General features: G+C 40.5%; 1 non-coding gene across 2 annotated transcripts in view; it reads right to left on the reverse strand.

The window, feature by feature from the left end:
- Positions 1–1,004: 1,004 nt before the first annotated feature.
- The window catches only part of LOC104939320 (uncharacterized), a 20,393-nt gene continuing 15,306 nt past the window's right edge, over positions 1,005–6,091 (reverse strand). Inside the window, exon 3 of one of the 2 annotated variants that reach the window (XR_003462078.1) lies at positions 1,005–1,791. This is a non-coding gene — a transcript (uncharacterized LOC104939320). The remainder of the gene's footprint in view (positions 1,792–6,091) is intronic. The other variant, XR_003462079.1, reaches the window with a different exon arrangement.

Raw genomic sequence — 6,091 nt, forward strand, 5'->3', positions numbered from 1 at the left:
AGGCAGTTAGAAGCTAGGCGAATCTCCTCGCCACCAGCTTAAACAGTCCTCTAAACCGTCCCGATAGGGTAAGACCCACGGGCTTGAGGATCAGACCCGTGAGATGGAGAGTTGGGCCGAAACCACCTGTACAGGGGTAACTCGGGATCTAACAACTGTTAATAGGCTGTGATGTTTACAAGGCCATGGAACCCTGGGAAATCATTCACGGTGAGGACGACGGTCCATATGCAGTTCGAACAATGCTTGGTTGGGTCATGAATGGTCCCCTCAGGCGTGATGGTTGTGCTACTCCATCTGGAAGTGGACAAAGTGTATCAGCATTTCCATTGCCAATGTAGAGAACCTGCTTGTAGAACAGTTCAACAATGACTTTCCAGAGAAAGCCAGTGAAGAAAAACATGTAAAGTCACAAGAAGACATACAGTTCATGGACAGTTCATGTTAATGAGACAGTGAAAAAGGTTGATGGGCACTACAGCATAGGCCTCCCCTTAAGAAACAAAGCTGTCAAGATGCCTAACAACTACAGTGTAGTCGTTCAGAGAACAGAAAACCTGAAAAAGAAACTTGTCAAAAACAAAGACTTTCATAAAGAGTATCAGAGATTCATGCCTGACCTGATCAGTAAAGGGTATGCAGTGGAAGTACCAAAGAAAGAGACTGTGTCTGAAAATGAAAGAGTGTACATACCTCACCATATGGGTTTTCACCCCCAAAAAGGGAAACTACGTGTAGTTTTGGAATGCGCAGCGTCATTTCAGGGCAAGTCATTAAACACAGAGCTTTTTACAAGGACCGGACTTAAATACACTGATAGGAGTTTTAACAAGATTCAGACATGAACACATTGCTTTAATGTCAGACATGGAGGCAATGTATCATCAAGTGAGAGTTCCACCAGAGGATCAAGACCTCCTGCGGTTCCCTCTGGTGGCCAAATGGAAACCTGGATGAGCCACTGAAAGAATACAAAATGGTTGTCCATTTGTTTGGGGCGATGTCCTCCCTCAGCTGTGCCAATTTTGTGTTTGGAAAGACAGCTGAGAATGCTAAGGACAAAATGGCACCTGCTGCAGTGAAAGCAATCATGGACAATTTTTATGTCGATGATTGTCTTTTGTCAGTGTCAGATAAAACCCAAGCAGTTAACGTGGTCAAAGACTTGACAGCTCTGTGTGAGAGTGGGGGATTTCACCTTACAAAATGGGTGAGTAACAACAGAACTGTGCTAGCCTCCATTCCTGAGTCAGAGAGAGCCAAGGAGGTTAAAGATTTAGATCTCAGTCATGATGCATTACCTGATGAAAGAGTCCTTGGAGAGAACTGGTGTACAGATGTATTCAAGGTCAAAATCAATGCAAAGAACACAGCACAAACTAGACGTGGCATCCTGTCATTTGTAAGTGCTGTGTATGACCCGTTTTTTGTCACCTGTCATTCTTCCAGCTAAAATGATCCTGCAGGAGTTGTGTGGCAGGAAAGTCTAATGGGATGAAGATATCTCTGCAGAATTGGCTCAAAAGTCACAAAAATCGATTTTGGATCTTGCAAAGCTTCATGGTTTCACAGTGGACAGATGTCTAAAACCGGCTGGTTTTGTAAAAATCACATCTGCACAAATGCATCACTTCGCAGATGCAAGTGAGAAAGGTTATGGAGTCGTCACCTACCTTCACATAAAAAATGAAAAAGGTTCAGTCCACTGTTCATCCATCATTGGAAAGTCCAGAGTTTCTCCATTGAAACCAACAACGATTCCGAGACTGGAATTAACAGCTGCTGCTGTTGCTGTAAAGATGGACAGACTCATGAATAAAGAGCTGAAAATGCCACTAGAAGAATCCATGTGTTATAAAAAATTAGGATTGTACTGGGCTGCAGATGTTTTAACTCATAGGGAGTGTGTGTGTATTCTGTCCTTTGCATATCTTGTGTACTTCCCTTATCTAGCACGTGTTTGCTGAAGCTGGCAGGGAAAAGTAATTTAAAATAGTTCAAGGGCAAGAGAGACAGGTTAAGGGAAGTGTCATTTTGGACAAGAAACATAATGCTCATTACTAAGCGGAAAACCAAACAAGGAAATTGTTAGTGGAACGATGTCTGAGACAGCCCATTTTGAGAAAATTGTATAAGAACCAACTGATAATGCTCCTCAGGGAGCCTTTTCTCTGTAACCCTCTTGTGTGTTGCACTGTTAAACGCTCCTTCTTGTACAAGAATAATAAATTCAACTTAAACTTTGAATCCAGTCCTCCTTATTCAAGGGTCCTTTGTTTCCTTTCTTCAAAATTCTTCTAACATTTTGGCCCCCAGGATGTTAGAGACACTACAAAGACCATAATTCGTCCTGAAGAGGATGGCGAAGCCTTTACTGAAGAAATGAATCAACTCTTCAAGAGTTTTGGTTTAAATACTGTAGAAGTAGAAAGAGTGTCAGAATGCAAACAGGGACCTGCAGAGCCGGTGCCATTGTTTGTTGAAATGATGAAAAAGGTGTTCCGTGTACACAGTGGAATACCTGTAAACAATGTTGATAACAGCCCGTACAGCATGCAGTTAAAAAAAACGCACTCATGATTGGTTTCAGACCAGAAATGAGTCAGTTCATAAGGAAACACCTGATTGCTTGGAAAAATGAAGGATTGCATTCATGCAAAGAAAAACTACAATTGTGGAAAATTTGGACATTATGTGAGAGATGCAAAGCTCCAAGGAAGAAAGGGAGGACGGAGAGCGGGAGGAGGCGCAGGAGCAGAGCCCTGGCAGGACAGGAGAGAAGAAGATCACGCCGCATGACTAACTCCAGAAGCAGGACACACACACACACACACACACACACACACACACACACACACACACACACACACACACAATGAGGCAGAGGTAGATGAGATTCTATTGTTACAAACAGCTGAGATTTTCTGCAGTTTTCAACAGTTGTGCGATGTAGCAAAACAGGAACAAATTTCGCTTTGCAGCTAAATAAGTGGTTTGAGAGTCAGGTCAGCCACAGGGCAGGTAACTATTGAACCTTTGACCAAACCACTGAAAATAAGCGATCCAAAACAAAGACAGTTTGGATCTAATTCAAACAGGACCAAGTAGCATAACTAAACGAACTAAATCCAAAAGCTAAATATTTTACAGTGGTAGATTTAGCTAATGCATTTTTCTCTATGCCACTTCACGAGGATGATCAATTTTGGTTTGCATTCTAGTATATAGGTAAAAAGTATACATTCACAAGACTCCCACAATGATTGAAGTCCAACCATCTTTTCAATGGCAATGTCATCTAACTTAGCACAATTTACTCCCCCGAGAGGAAGCCAGCTATTATTGTACGTTGATGATATTTTGCTAGCCTCAGAAAATAAACAGGATTGCAAAACTGACACTGTTGCTCTATAAAATACTTAGCAGAACAGGGCCACAAAGTAAGTAAAAATAAATTGCAATTATGGAAACAAGCAGTGAAATATCTAGGTTTCAGTATCTCTTTTGAAGGTAAACACCTAGATGAAAAAAGAAAAACTGCAATATTACATGCACCCAAACCACAGACAAAAAAACAAATTATGTCTTTTTTTGGGAATGACGAACTTCTGTAGAGCATGGATTGCAAATTATGCTGAAGTAAAACATCCACTTAAAATGCTTATCTATGATCAACCCATGGCAGCTAATGATGTGATCACATGGACTCCAGGGGGAGAACATGCGTTTGTACAAGTAAAACAATTACTAGTGAGTTCAGAGTTTTAGCACTCCCAGATTATAAAAAAACATTTATACAAATGTGTGATGCTAGATGTGGATTTATGACCAGTGTGCTAACCCAACCTTTTGGAGGAAAACTTAGACCCGTAGCATACTATTCGTCTAAATTAGACCCAATAGCCAGAGCAATGCCACAGTGTCTGCAAGCTGTACAGACAGCAGCCTTAGTAATACAGAGTTCAGCTACAATTGTCTTATTTCATCCATTAACACTGAAGGTGTCACATGCTGTAGACGCTCTACTGACACAGTCAAAAATAGCCTTCATGTCTCCAGCTAGACATTTCAATTGTATGACTGTCCAACTCTCTCAGCCTCATCTAACTATTGAAAGGTGTACAATTTTAAATCCAGCAACGCTACTACCAAATGAAACAAAAGGCGCTAAACATGATTGTGTAGCTGAAACAACAGAAAAGGTGTTGCCAAGAGCGGATTTAACTGACGTGGCATTAAAAAATCCGGATGTAGTGATGTTTGTAGATGGATCATGCAAAAAGAACCCAGATAGGACAAACAGTAGTGGGTATGCAGTGGTTACTATAGACAAAGTGTTAAAATCTAAAGCACTTGCACCCCACCTATCAGCTCAAGCAGCAGAACTGATTGCACTAACTGAAGCATGTAAATTAGGAGCAAGGAAAAGATTAACTGCCTATACTGATAGTGCATATGCTTTTAATACCTTACATGTTTTTGCACAACAGTGGAAAAATAGAGGTATGATTACATCCACAGTTAAATCGATTTTGCATACAAATCTCATTTTAGCCTTATTAAGATAGCAGAAGATAGCAGTATGTAAGTGTGCAGCCCACACGACAGGGACAGACTTAGTTTCACAAGGAAATCGCAAAGCAGACGAGGAAGCAAAGATAGCTGCTGCTAGACAAAAATACCAAGACATATACACAGCTGAAGAGATCACACACATTGACCATGACATCAGATATGCAACAGAGCTCACTTGAATCAGAAAAACAATTTTGGGCAAACAGAGGGGCGACAGTACATACTTCCAAAAAAATGTATTTCTATTTGCAGCAGTATTGATGCATGGATTAATCTATGCGTCAACAGGGGGGATGTATGAGCTCATATGGATTCCAAAACTACGCAAAAAAATTTGTGCATCATGTCATCATAGAGTGTGGAAAACAGAATGCCAAGGGCAGATTAAGACCAAGACCAGGTAAAATGCCTAATGCTCAATATCCATTTCATACGATATGCATGGATTTCATTGAATTAAATAAATGTGAAAACAAAAAGTATTGTCTAGTGATCATAGACTTATACTCAAAATGGATTGAAGTTATTCCAACCATACGAAATGATGCAATAACAGTAGCTAACGCTTCAGCAACACATATTGCACCATGTTTTGGTCAGACAGTACTACTGTGCTGAGATACATTGCTAGTGAGAATGTCAGATTTAAAACCTTTGTGGCAAACAGAGTGTCACTTATCAGAGACAACACTAAGCCAAGTCAGTGGAGGTATGTGAACTCTGAGCTAAACACAGCCGACCACGCATCCAGAGGCATGAACGCAGACACGTTCATAAAGCGTCATGCTGGACTGATGGACCAGACTTTTTGAAGAAAAATGAAAAACACTGGCCAGTTTCTCCTGATAAAGAGCTACAAAAAGATGATGTTGAAGTTAAAGCTGCAGTGAGTGTGAATGCAACAAATGCATATGAGAATACACTAAGCAAGTTCATTTGTCATTATTCAGAATGGCACAGGTTAACAAGAGCAGTTTCCTGGATGTTTAAGTTGAAACAACTGCTCCTCAAAATGAGAGCACATCGCAAGTTGCTCATGTCACAAGCAAGTGAGAGACTGAGTCTTGAAAGGAGAACTGAGGTTGTTGCAAACCAGATGCAAAAGTTCAAAGGAACCATCAGAGGGTCTTTGCCCTCAGCTGAAGATGAGCCACATGACACAGAGGCTCTCACACCTAATCATTTGCTTCTTTTGACAAAACAACCAGTGCTGCATCTTGGAGTGTTTGAGAGAAAGGACTTGTATGCCAGAAAGAGGTGGAAGCAGGTGCAATACCTGTCTGACATCTTTTGGAAACGTTGGACAAGGGAGGGAGGGAAGGAAGGAAGGGTATTTTTTATATACATACATACACACAGACAAATGCATATACATATACACACACACATATATACATACACATATATATATATGATTTTTTATATACATACATACACACAGACAAATGCATATACATATACACACACACACACATATATATATATATATACACATATATATATATACACACACATA

Source organism: Larimichthys crocea, unplaced genomic scaffold (assembly GCF_000972845.2).
Source record: "Larimichthys crocea isolate SSNF unplaced genomic scaffold, L_crocea_2.0 scaffold604, whole genome shotgun sequence".
NCBI classification, from domain to species: Eukaryota; Metazoa; Chordata; class Actinopteri; family Sciaenidae; genus Larimichthys; species Larimichthys crocea.